The 12,402-nt window shown below is 42.2% G+C and overlaps 1 long non-coding RNA gene across 1 annotated transcript; it reads left to right on the top strand.

Moving 5' to 3' along the window:
* The first annotated feature begins 537 nt into the window (after nt 1-537).
* On the top strand, nt 538-2,372 carry LOC148787218 (uncharacterized). Its single transcript, XR_016066982.1, has 3 exons — nt 538-650; nt 1,168-1,231; nt 2,115-2,372. It is a non-coding gene; the product is annotated as an uncharacterized LOC148787218 (long non-coding RNA).
* The last annotated feature ends 10,030 nt before the right edge of the window (nt 2,373-12,402 follow it).

Below are 12,402 nucleotides of genomic sequence, written 5' to 3'. Positions count from 1 at the left end.
TCTTGGTGTGATCGAATCGTCTCAGGTTTCTTTCCTTCCAAATGTGGTATACACATGCTGCAAGTAGTGCTCTATAAGACATGTTGATGATGTATTTACCCCTCCATCTCTGTGAAGCCCATGTAATGTCATCTTTCCACTCTCTATTGGGCCACAGGAATCGTATCGTTCTTCGAATTTCTGTGAGGCATCTTCGACTAAATTTGCATTGGAAGAATAAATGTGCATGTGTCTCTGTCATTCCTTCTGTGACGTCCGTAGAATTTTGTATGTAATTGGGAGACTAATTGGTAATTATTAGAAATTTAGATGTAATTAGTAAATAAAATTATAGATTGAATTTGGGATATAATAAAACTTGAACGGATTAAATTGGAGTTCGTAATAATTTGAAAGCAAATTATATTAATTAGAAAATTAGAAAGGACGTAATGGGTATTTTGAGAAAAGTTTAATTAAATATATAAAATAATAATATTATATATATAAATAATATATTGTAGAATTGAGGGGAGAGAGAGAGAGTGTAGAATGAATGAGGCGGTGGGCCTCTCTTCCATATTAATATGCACACACACACATAATACAAACTCACACACACACATTCATACACACACAGCGACGCACACACACATTTCGGAAAAACAGAGGTACGAAAATTGTAATTTAATTTCTATTAATTTATATAATTATATTATTTAATTAGTCCGTTTATTAAATATTGATTATATTGAGCGGTGAACTATTTAATCGGAGTGTTTTATGATTTTGGCTATTTATATTAGTGTCAAATTAAATATCACAATTGCTATAAAAATGATATAGTTGGGTAATTAAAATATTAAATTTGTTAGATTTAATTATTCTTATAGTTAATTTACACAATTCCATCGGAATGATTAACCAAATATGTAATTCTATGTATTGTTGCTTAATTAAATTGTATAGCAACGGTAAATTGACAGAAAATTCATAGAAATACTTCGGATGTTATATTTTAGAAATATTATGTTATTAATTAGGGAAAGGAGGTTTCAGTGGTAATATAATTTACGAATGTTATTAAAAATGACAGTTATAAATATATAAGGGGTTTGATTAAGTGAATTCTTATGAATTATTTGGTAAATTAAATATATTGATTATACGTATTATAATTTATTATAGGACGTGACGACGAGATAGAGAGTTGAGCAGTCCCTCGCGAATCGAAGTATTTTGGGGATTTACGGTAAGTATAGCTAATTGGATTTATATATATATATATCTATATGTGTAGTATTGTATATATAATATATATTGATTTTTTGGATGCGAACGTGGACTTGGTTTTATATTATTATGCGTGGCTTTCGTATATTGATTGTTTATATAATTAGTTGTGGATTATTTGCTAGATTATCATAATATTGGTGAAATTGTTACTATGTGATATGTAATGGTAATGTAGAGATATGCGGGATATGATTATGTGATAATCATATAATTGATTGTTGATGAAATCAAATTGGGAGTTGTTGTTGAGGAAGTGATTATTATAAAGAAAATAATGATGATCGTGAATTGAAATAAAAGATGATGCTTACCTAGTTGGAAATACAGTCAATGGTTTATGAAAATGTGATTGATATTGAGATATGAAAAATATGTGAATTAAGCTAGGTACCATGGCGCGTAGGGTACCGGGGTATTCCGGGGCAGCAGGGAATATCCTGTGCTTGTTAGCTACACACTGGGGTGGTGTGGGGGTACCATGTTTGTTGTGATGTCCTGTGCTATATTGCTACACAGCTGAAGTAAAAGAGTGTGGGGATATCACACAACGGGTATCCTGTGCTGTATATGATATGATGATGGCCGGCGAAACCATTGACTGATGTATACCAATTAGAGTAAGTGGGGCCCTTAGCTAATAAACGATAATGTTGAATATTGTGTCATAGCTTGATTTATAATTGTGAATAGGTATTACTGCTTATATTTGCTGTTGCTATTGTCAATGACTGTTAGTCGATGTGACTGCATGTACGTGAAATTGTTGCCTGTATGTATATATAAACTGATCAGCTATACTTATTGAGTAGGCAGCTCATTCCTTGCCACGTACTTTTCAGGAGATAGGTCACACTGACTAGCCACATTGACTTTGAGCGGTGCCGTTGTCTTTATTAGGTGGGTTAGCCGTGACTTCTGAAGCCAAAGTTTTTTATTATTGGATTGTAAATATTCTGGTCTTTTATCGGGATTTATGTTTAAAGTTGTGGTATGATTTTTCTTGAGGTTATGTACACGAGAACATGTAGTGAGGGTAGATATTACTTTTGGTGGTATATATTATCTTTTGTGACATATAATATTATATTGATAAATTAGAATTTATTTTACTGGTTGAAAGAGAATTACTTATAGAATGAGTTCTGATTAAAGAAAGGATGAAATAGTGATAATTAGATGTAGCGAGTAGGGGGTGCTACACCTTCATTGCATAGGATACATGTGCCAAGGTGAGCAAGCCATGGTTTATCTGTCGTAGCCAACTTTCCTTGGATGGCAAGCCATAGAATAAAGATGTGATGTGGAATTTTAAGTGATCCCGAAAGTAGTGAAGACCAGCCTACTTTCGGTCCTGGTGGGTCAAGTAACTCATAAATAGCCTGTGCTGTTGGTCGACCATTTTCAAATCTCCATATTATATGGTCTTCCCCTCCAAAAATAGTGGGTAATACATGTGTGATCTCCAAACACTCAAGATCCGTGATAAGGGGCCACTGCCATACTCCTTCATGAATCACCGTGCTAAGTCTGGATGACTCATCTAGTCCAAGTAGTCTCGGTCCTCGTGGGAAGGAGTCACAAAGAGGGCCAAGGTGATGCCACGGATCCTGCCATAAGAAGATATTCCTCCCATCTCCAATCTGGTAGTCTACCATGGTTCGGAGGAACATCCGTAATCGAAGGATTTTCCTCCATCCCCATGAGCCGCCATGGTCCGTAATCGTCCATATAGAGGTGTGTTGTAGACGTCCCTAGTACAGCCATTCAACCCAAATCGATGTCCTGTCGCATCTAATGACATCACACAGTTTTTTTGTCATCAATGCACGGTTGAAGGTACTGATATTCTTGTATCCAAGTCCTCCCTCCTCCTTTGGTCGGCATATATCTTTCCACGCAACCTTGGCATAGCCACTATTCGTCGTTCCCTTCCACAAGAAAGCTCGTAACCTTTTCTCAATTTCATTAATGACTTTTTTCGGTAATATAAATTCCGATGCCCAATAAAGACTCAGTGCTATAAGTACAGATTTAATAATTTGTACTCTACCAGCATAAGATATAGTGCTACCTTCCCATCCAACAATCCGTTTGTCAATCTTCAGTAGTAGTGGACGGCAATCTGCAATAGTTAGTCGAGACGATATAAGAGGTAATCCCAGATACCTCATTGGAAGAGCCCCTTCCTGAAATCCGAGTAGAGCCAACATCTCCTCACGCAATGCTTGCGCTGAGCTTGAGATAGTCAAGTGGCTTTTCTGCACGTTCAGTCTAAGACCCGACCATTCGGCAAAACGATCCAGTCCTGCTTTAAAGATTCTTAGAGAGTTCATATCAGCACGGCAAAATAATATCACATCATCAGCAAACCCCAACTGAAAGATCCTGGCTGCCTCGCATTTCCAATGATAGGAAAATATCTCCTCCTGATCAATCAACTGCAGGAAGCCGACTTCCATCACAAGCACAAATAGGTAGGGTGATAAAGGGTCACCTTGCCGAAGTCCTCTGGCTCCTCGAAAGAATCCATGGGGCTTTCCATTTAGTCCAACAGAGAATGAAGGCGTTGTCACACACTCCTCAATCCACTTCACAAAAGTAATAGGGAACTCAAACATCTCCATAACTGCTGTCAAGAAATCCCAATCCACTGTGTCATATGCCTTCCGGATGTCAACTTTCAGAGCACATCTAGGAGGTAGACGAGACTGGTTGTATCCCGTAAAGATTTTCTGTGCTAACATGATGTTATCTCCAATGCTGTGTCCCGGCACAAATGCCGCTTGGCATGGGCTGGTCAGTTTGTCCATTATCACACTCAGTCTTTGGACAATGAGCTTTGCAATGATCTTGTAAATCACATTACAACATGCTATGGGCCGAAAATCACTAACCGTCGTAGGGGAATGTACTTTTGGTATGAGCGCCAAAAGTGTAGTATTTATCTGCTTCAGAAGTCGGCCTGTACTAAAGAAGTCCAGTACTACCGAAGTCACCTCCTGTCCAACAATAGGCCATGCTGCTTTGAAGAAGCCCGATGAGTATCCGTCCGGGCCTGGGGCCTTGTCCTCATCAATGTCAAAAACTACCTGTTTAACATCTGCTGGTGTGAACGATAACAGTAAAGCGGTAGATTCCTCATTACTCAAAATGTGCCTAGCCCACGGTCTGAGAAACCGAATGTCAATAGCTGTTTGTCATCTGTCTCCCCCTAGTAGGCTTTGGTAATATGTGACAAACTCATTAATAACTTCTTCTGGATCAGTGTGAGTGGATCCCTGGTCATCGTTGATCTGGAAGATCCTTCTTGATGATCTTCGTTGGGCAGTCTTCCGAAAGAACACTCAGGAGAACTGATCACCGCCCTTCATCCACTGCATCTTCGCACGTTGTTGTAGCATAATCTGCTCCAATTTTGTTGCTTTGGCTAGTACGTGTCGGCAACAGTGTTCTAGTTGTATGTATAGCTCATCTCGCCTGCTTGAGCTTACTAGTAGTTGTGCTGCTTCAAGAAACCCTTTTGCCATTTGGACATTGTGCGATAGGTCCCCTTTATTCCTCCTTTGCTCTCGGAAGATTGGTTTCAATGCTTTGAGTTTGCGTGTCACAGCATACATAGGCGTCCCAATAATATTATGTTGCCATATATTCTGCACACTAGGAATAAACTCAGGTGAACGAGCGAGGTAGTTATCAAATCGGAACATACCTCCATATTGCTGTTGTCGGTCCCCATATAGTACCATCGGTGAGTGGTCTGAAGTGCGTGGTAAGGACCGAGTAGAATGTGTTAGGGAACCGTGCCATCCATCTATCATTTATCAACATGCGGTCCAGTCTTTTTCAGAGATTCCGGGGTGTCGCACTGTGGTTGTGCCATGTGTACCACTCTCCCTGCATGGGTAGTGGTAGTAGTCCTCTGTATTCTGAATGGCTGCATTAAAGTCTTCCATAGCTGTTCGGATATCCCTTGATGTGCCACATACTTCGCTGAGGTCGCGAACTGCATTAAAGTCCCCTCCAATCATCCATGGGATATCAGCACACTGTATAGCTAAATTTTTCAGGGCATTCCATAATTCTCTCCTATCAACCACCTCAGTAGCTCCATAAGCGACAGTAACAGCAATTGACTCATGTATTGCACGGATAGTAACAAGACAGTGTATAAATTGCGTTCCACATTCAACCACAGCAACATCAATAAAACTATCATTCCATGCAATCCACACGCGATTACCAGAAGATCCATAATCCACATACCATTTCCATTGGGGTAAGAGAAAAGATTGAATTTGAGCTGCATTATTAATACGAACACGAGTTTCAAGGAGACCGAGGAATTGTAACCTGAACTCAGCAACGATGTCTTTGACTGCCAACTGATGGTCTCGTTTGTTCAAGCCACGAACATTCCATATTGCTGCATTCAGCATGGATCACTAGGTATGGGGCTGCTATGCTTAGGACCCTGAGACGACTCATCTGTATCATCCAGTAGGTGAAGTGCATCAAAAGTATTATATATAACAAGCGCCTTACCCCTCTCCTCACGACTTGGGCCGGTTGTATCTCTAGTGTACTCACGTCCCTCCCTCTGCTTTCCTACCACTGAAGCTGGTGGTGGTCTGCTATTGTTCCGATCAGGCATATGTGGTGGCCGAGATGGTATATTAGTAGTATCATCATCCTCCCTAGGGTGGTTCCGATTCCATTCAGGCCTTGTTGGTTCTTGCAGCGTCCCCACTTTAGTTACATATACCGCGATTGGTGGTTTAACTGGTTTTGATTTGTTGAGAACACAATCTTTAGCAGAGTGTCCCAATGTCATACAACTGTTGCACTTCTGTGGTAGCCATTCGTACTCAACGTCTACTTTACAAGGTGATTCGTCTCCGTCCTCATCCGGATTCATAATTATAATGTGCTTTGGTAAGTTTGAGGTCACATCCAACATTACGCATACACGAGCGAAGTCTAGCCTTGTGCATGCTCTCGTAATTGCATCCGGGTATAGTGGTTTACCCACTCCACTGGCCACCGTACTAAGGCCTTCCTCTGTCCAGAACTCGACTGGAAGGTGACTAAGTTTTATCCACACAGGAACCTGTGTATGCTGTAGTTTCCTTAAAACCATCCCTAGTTCCCATTTTTGGAGAACAATAGGCTGCCCCTGAAATAGCCATGGCCCTCCTTCAATAACATCTTCCATATCAGCTACTGATTTGAATTGGAGGAAAAAAAGATCCATTATTAGTACCAGTGACCTCGTTCAAGCCCGGCCATATAGATATTGCAAACTCTTTCAGATCATGAAAATACGGCCTTTTTCCTAGGAAATACCCCACCGCGGTAGCCCTCCATCGTTTAGAACATTCAAAATTTAGCTGTTTTGCATGGTTTTATTAGAGCAAGTTCTTTTTCCTTTACACATGGCATAATCATAGTGCGAAAATAGGAAAAAAATTCTCTCTCTAAAAAATGGATGCTCTCTATTCTCTCTCACACACTACTACACCACAAAAATCACACACACTTGCCCTAGCAACCACAATTTTTATGAGTTTTTACGCCTTGCCCACTCTGTTTTGGACGCTGGAGATGAAAAATCCATGAAGGCCTTGGAGGAACTGAAAATCAAATGGAACGAGCGATTCGGACGAGCAGCTACAAACCGCTACTTTCCGCCGCCGGTGGCGCAACCAAAAGAACCCGAACTGGTGCGTGGACTGAGAAAGGCCATTAGATGTCTTGTGCCGCCGTCTAAAATGGAAAAGACGACCGGAATTCTTGGGGAAAACAGCAGATCTGCTGCCGGAAAAATGAGAACTCCAGATTCCGATGGGCTGCCGAAAACCGAGAAGGCGACCGGACGACTGGAGGGGGAGGTCGGCGCTGACATGGATGCTCACGTGGCAGGTGAGGTGGCGCGGCCTTTGTCAACCAATGATGTCAGCCCTAGGTCTTCTGCTGATGTCAGCCCTATGTCATCTGCTGATGTCAGCCCTAAGTCAGCTGCTGATGTCAGCCCTAAGTCAGCACATGACATCATGCCAGCATCTTCTACTGATGTGTCACGTGGGATTCGTTATGACGTGCCACATATCCGTTCGATTTCTCCTCCTCCACCGAGTACTCCTACCGGGTTGTTTGTTGGAAATATACCACTGCATACCTGTCCGAATTTGACAGTTGAGGACAAAATAACGCATGCTTTCAATAACTCTACTCGGAAAACACTCTCATATGTTGCTCCTACATTACAAAATGGTGAAGTGGTTGTGAGACCCACACTTGATACTATTCGTAACAGATCTACTCGTTGGAGAACCACTGCAGTTGGTTATTTTCTCGAAAAAAGACCATACTATCATCATGTGAAAGAATTTGCCTTATCAGTGTGGCTAGGTCTTCGGGAGGTCACGGCCACAATACACGGATTTTTCTTCTTTCAATTCAAGACAGTGGCACATATGGAAGAAATCATAGAAGGTGGACCATGGTTGTTCCAAGGACAACCGATTGTACTACAAAAATGGGTACCGGGGATGGTGATGAGGAAACTAAAACATACACAGGTTCCCGTATGGATCAAGTTAAGACACTTGCCAGTTGAGCTATGGACGGAGGAGGGACTCAGTATAGTAGTCAGCGGTATCGGCAAACCACTATACCCGGACGCGATTACGAGAGCATGCACGAGACTGGACTTCGCTCGTGTATGCGTGATGCTAGATGTGCACTCAAAAATACATAAACATATTATTATCATGGCACCGGATGAGGAAGGAGGCGAAACACCGTGCAAAGTAGACGTGGAATATGAATGGTTACCTCCCAAATGCACATGTTGTACGCTAGGACACGCGGCAAAAGACTGTGCTATCAACAAGGCATCCAAACCAGTTAAGCCTTCGGTCTCCGTATATGTTCCTATAAAGGGACCTTCCCAACCACCTCCTATGCCTGACCGGGATATACCTCGACCTGCTCGAGAGGTAGAAACACAAAGAGAGGGTCATGAAGTTATTGCTGGCCCAAGTCGTGAGGAAAGGGGAAAGGAAATTATCATCCATAATGCTTTTGATGCATTACATCAACTTGAAGATACAGAAGAATTGATTCGGGGTCCTAAGCAAAGCAGCCCCATACCTGGTGATCCATGTTGAATTCAGCAATATGGAATGTATGTGGCCTGAACAAACGAGACCATCAGCTGGCAGTTAAAGACATCGTTGCTGAGTTCAGGTTACAATTCCTTGGTCTCCTTGAAACTCGCGTTCGTACTAATAACGTTTCGCATATTCAAGCCTCTTTATTACCTCAATGGAAATGGTTTGTGGATTATGGACTGACTGGTAATCGTGTTTGGATTGCTTGGGACGATAATTTTATTGATGTCGATGTTATTGAGTGTCGCACACAGTTTATCCACTGTCATGTTAATATCCGGGCTCTTCAGGAGTCTATTGCGATTACTGTTATTTATGGGGCTAATGAGGTGGTTCAGAGGCGGGAGTTATGGGGTTCCTTGGAGACTATCGCCATGCAATGTATTGATATCCCGTGGCTTGTTGGTGGGGATTTCAATGTAGTGTGTGATCTTAGTGAAATTTGTGGGGCATCAGGAGATATTCGTATGGCTATGGAAGAGTTTAATATTTGTATCCAAAACGCAGGATTACTACCATTACCCATGCAGGGAGAATGGTATACGTGGCATAATTGCAGTGCTAATCCACGGAATCTGTGGAAACGATTGGATCGAATGCTGATCAATGATACATGGATGGATCGGTTCTCGACATCATTTTACACTAGCCTTACCCCACGTACTTCAGATCACTCACCGCTGGTGCTATACAGGGATAGTCGACAACATTATGGAGGTATGTTTCGATTCGATAACTACCTCGCCCTATCACCAGAGTTTATTCCCAGTGTGCAGCAGGTTTGGCAGCATAACATCATAGCGGTGCCTATGTATGCGGTAACTAGGAAACTCAAAGCACTTAAACCGGTGTTTAGAGAGCAGAGGAGGAAAAAGGGGGACTTATCACACAATGTCCAGCTGGCGAAAGGGTTTCTTGAGACGGCGCAATTGCTTGTTACTTTAAACAGGCGGGATGAACTATTCCTTCAGCTGGAACACTGTTGCCAGTTAGTACTAGCTAAAGCAGCCAAACTTGAGCAGATTATGCTTCAACAGCGAGCAAAAATGCAATGGATGAAGGGGGGTGACCAGTGCTCCCGGGTGTTCTTTCGTAAGATTGCTTTAAGGAGATCGGCAAGGAGAATCTTACAAATTAATGATAAGCATGGAGACACTCACACAGAACCAGGAGCAGTAGTCAATGAATTTGTCACATTCTATCACAGCCTTCTAGGTGGGGAACGGAGACGAGCAGTGATAGACCTTCGGTTCTTGCGACCTTGGGCTAGACATCTATTGAGCGAAGAGGATGCTAGCTCTTTACTCGTACCATTCACACCAGCAGATGTCAAGCAGGCGGTTTTTGACATTGATGAGGATAAGGCACCGGGGCCGGACGGATATTCATCGGGCTTTTTCAAAGCTGCATGGCCTATAGTGGGGCATGAGGTGTCTTCGGCAGTGCTGGATTTCTTTAATACGGGCCGGCTTTTGAAGCAGATAAATACTACACTTTTGGCGCTTATACCAAAGGTACATTCCCCTATGACCGTTAATGAGTTTCGTCCTATATCTTGTTGTAATGTGTTGTATAAGATAATTGCCAAGCTCATTGTCCAACGGTTGAGTGTGATACTGGACAAATTAATTAGTCCATGCCAAGCAGCGTTTGTGCCCGGACGAAGCATTGGAGACAATATTATGTTGGCACAGGAGCTGTTTTTACGGGATACAACCAGGCCCGTCTACCGCCCCGGTGTGCTTTGAAAGTGGACATTCGAAAGGCATATGACACGGTGGAGTGGGACTTTATGATTGCTGTGATGGAGTTATTTGGATTGAGGTGTGTGTCACAACACCCTCCTTTTCTGTTGGGCTGAATGGCATGGTTTCTTTAAGGGGGCCAGAGGGCTTCGACAGGGTGATCCTCTATCACCATACTTGTTCGTGCTTGTGATGGAAGTCCTTCACTTGGGTTTTCTACAGTTGATTGACGAGGATGAATTATTTTCCTTCCACTGAAAATGTGATACAGCTAGGGTTTTTTAGTTGGGATTTGCTGATGATTTGCTGCTATTTTGTAAAGCTGATATGAATTCTATTGGAATCTTCAAAACTGGATTGGATCGCTTTGCTGAATGGTCGGGTCTCAGGCTGAACGTGCAGAAAAGCCATCTTATTATCTCACGGTCAGCACAAGGATTACGCGAGGAGATGCTGGCAACACTCGGGTTTCAAGAGGGAGTCTTATCGATGAGGTACTTGGGATTGCCTCTTTTATCTTCTCGATTAACGATCGCTGATTGTCATCCATTATTGTTGAAAATTGATAAGCGTATTGCTGGTTGGGAGGGAATGGCTATTTCATATGCCGGTAGGGTGCAAATTATAAAATCTGTACTCATGTCGCTGAGTTTATACTGGGCATCGGCATTCATCTTGCCAAAGAAAGTTACAAATGAAATTGAAAAGAGGCTGCGAACATTCTTGTGGAAGGGGACAACAACTACCGGTTATGCAAAGGTAGCTGGAAGGATCTATGTCGACCGACGGATGAGGGAGGATTAGGATTCAAGGATATTCCTATCTTGAATCGTGCATTAATGATGAAGAAACTATGTGATATCATTATGTGTGATAGGACCTCAATATAGGTGGAATGGCTATAGCGGGGACGGTTACGAGACACCTCCATTTGGACGATTCGGGAGCTTGGAGGCTCATGGAGTTGGCGGAAAATTCTATGTTTATGGGTTTTCCTCCGGCCTATGGTCGACTATCAGATCGGAGACGGGAGGAGATTCTACCTTTGGCAGGACCCGTGGCATTATCTTGGCCCTCTTAGTGACACATTCCCACGAGACCGAGGCTACTTGGAATAGAGGAATCAGCCAAACTCAGTACAGTGATTAGTGGAGGAGAATGGCAGTGGCCTCTTATCACAGATTTTGAGTGTTCGGAAATCACACATTCATTGCCCACGATCCATGGAGGGGAAGACCGTATCCTCTGGAGATTTGAGCAGGGGTATCCCACATCTCAGGCTCTGTATAGGTTAATTGATCCCCCAGGACCGAAAGTAGGCTGGTCTTCACTACTTTCGAGATCACTGAAGATCCCACGTCACTTATTCATCCTATGGCTTGCTATTCTTGCAAGTTGGTCACGACGGACAAACCGTGGTTAGCCCACCTTGGCCCTTGTATTCTATGTACCGAGGGAGTGATGGAGACACATGGACACCTATTTTTTCAATGCAGATTTAGTCGACAGTGTCTTGCAGCAATACGAAGAATGGTACGATTTTCCTGGCCCAATAGAGACTGGCAAATGGATGTTGACTGGGCTTCCCAGAAATGGAGAGGTAAACACATTGTTAACATGTCTTATCGAGCACTATTAGCAGCATGTGTTTACCACATTTGGAGGGAGAGAAACTTGAGACGATTTGAGAACACTGAGAGGACAACGAGCACCATGGCATTATTGATAGTTGAGGATATTAGACAGCGAATCCTTAGCATTAGCTTACCTACATCAGTCAGTACACGAGCTTTATATAGACTATGGCGTATCCCTTGGCCTGACGAGGGAGAAACCAACTGATGATCACATTGTTGTACTGTACTACTTTTTTTTACTTAATGAAACTTACATTTACCCCAAAAAAAAAAAAAAATGAACTTGCTTTAATAAACTGTGCAAAACAGCTAAATATTGAACGTTCATAGAATTCCATGAAACTTGACCCAAACGTTGGTTTAGACCCATATATTTGTGTGGTAAATTTGCTAAGCGTAATAATAACTACAAGATAGTGTATACAGGAAACGAATTTTCTTTGATAATGTCGTCAAAACAGCTAAATTTTGAACTTTCTCAGAATTCCACGAAACATGACCCAAACGTAGGTTTAAATTCATACATTTGTGTGGTAAATTTGCAAAGCTTAATAATAACTACAAGTTAGGGTA

This window comes from Sesamum indicum, linkage group LG8, assembly GCF_026168435.1.
Source record: "Sesamum indicum cultivar Baizhima isolate 11 linkage group LG8, ASM2616843v1, whole genome shotgun sequence".
Classification (NCBI taxonomy): domain Eukaryota; kingdom Viridiplantae; phylum Streptophyta; class Magnoliopsida; order Lamiales; family Pedaliaceae; genus Sesamum; species Sesamum indicum.
Note: the sequence above shows the minus strand (reverse complement) of the source record. Positions and strands in the feature narration are given on the sequence as shown.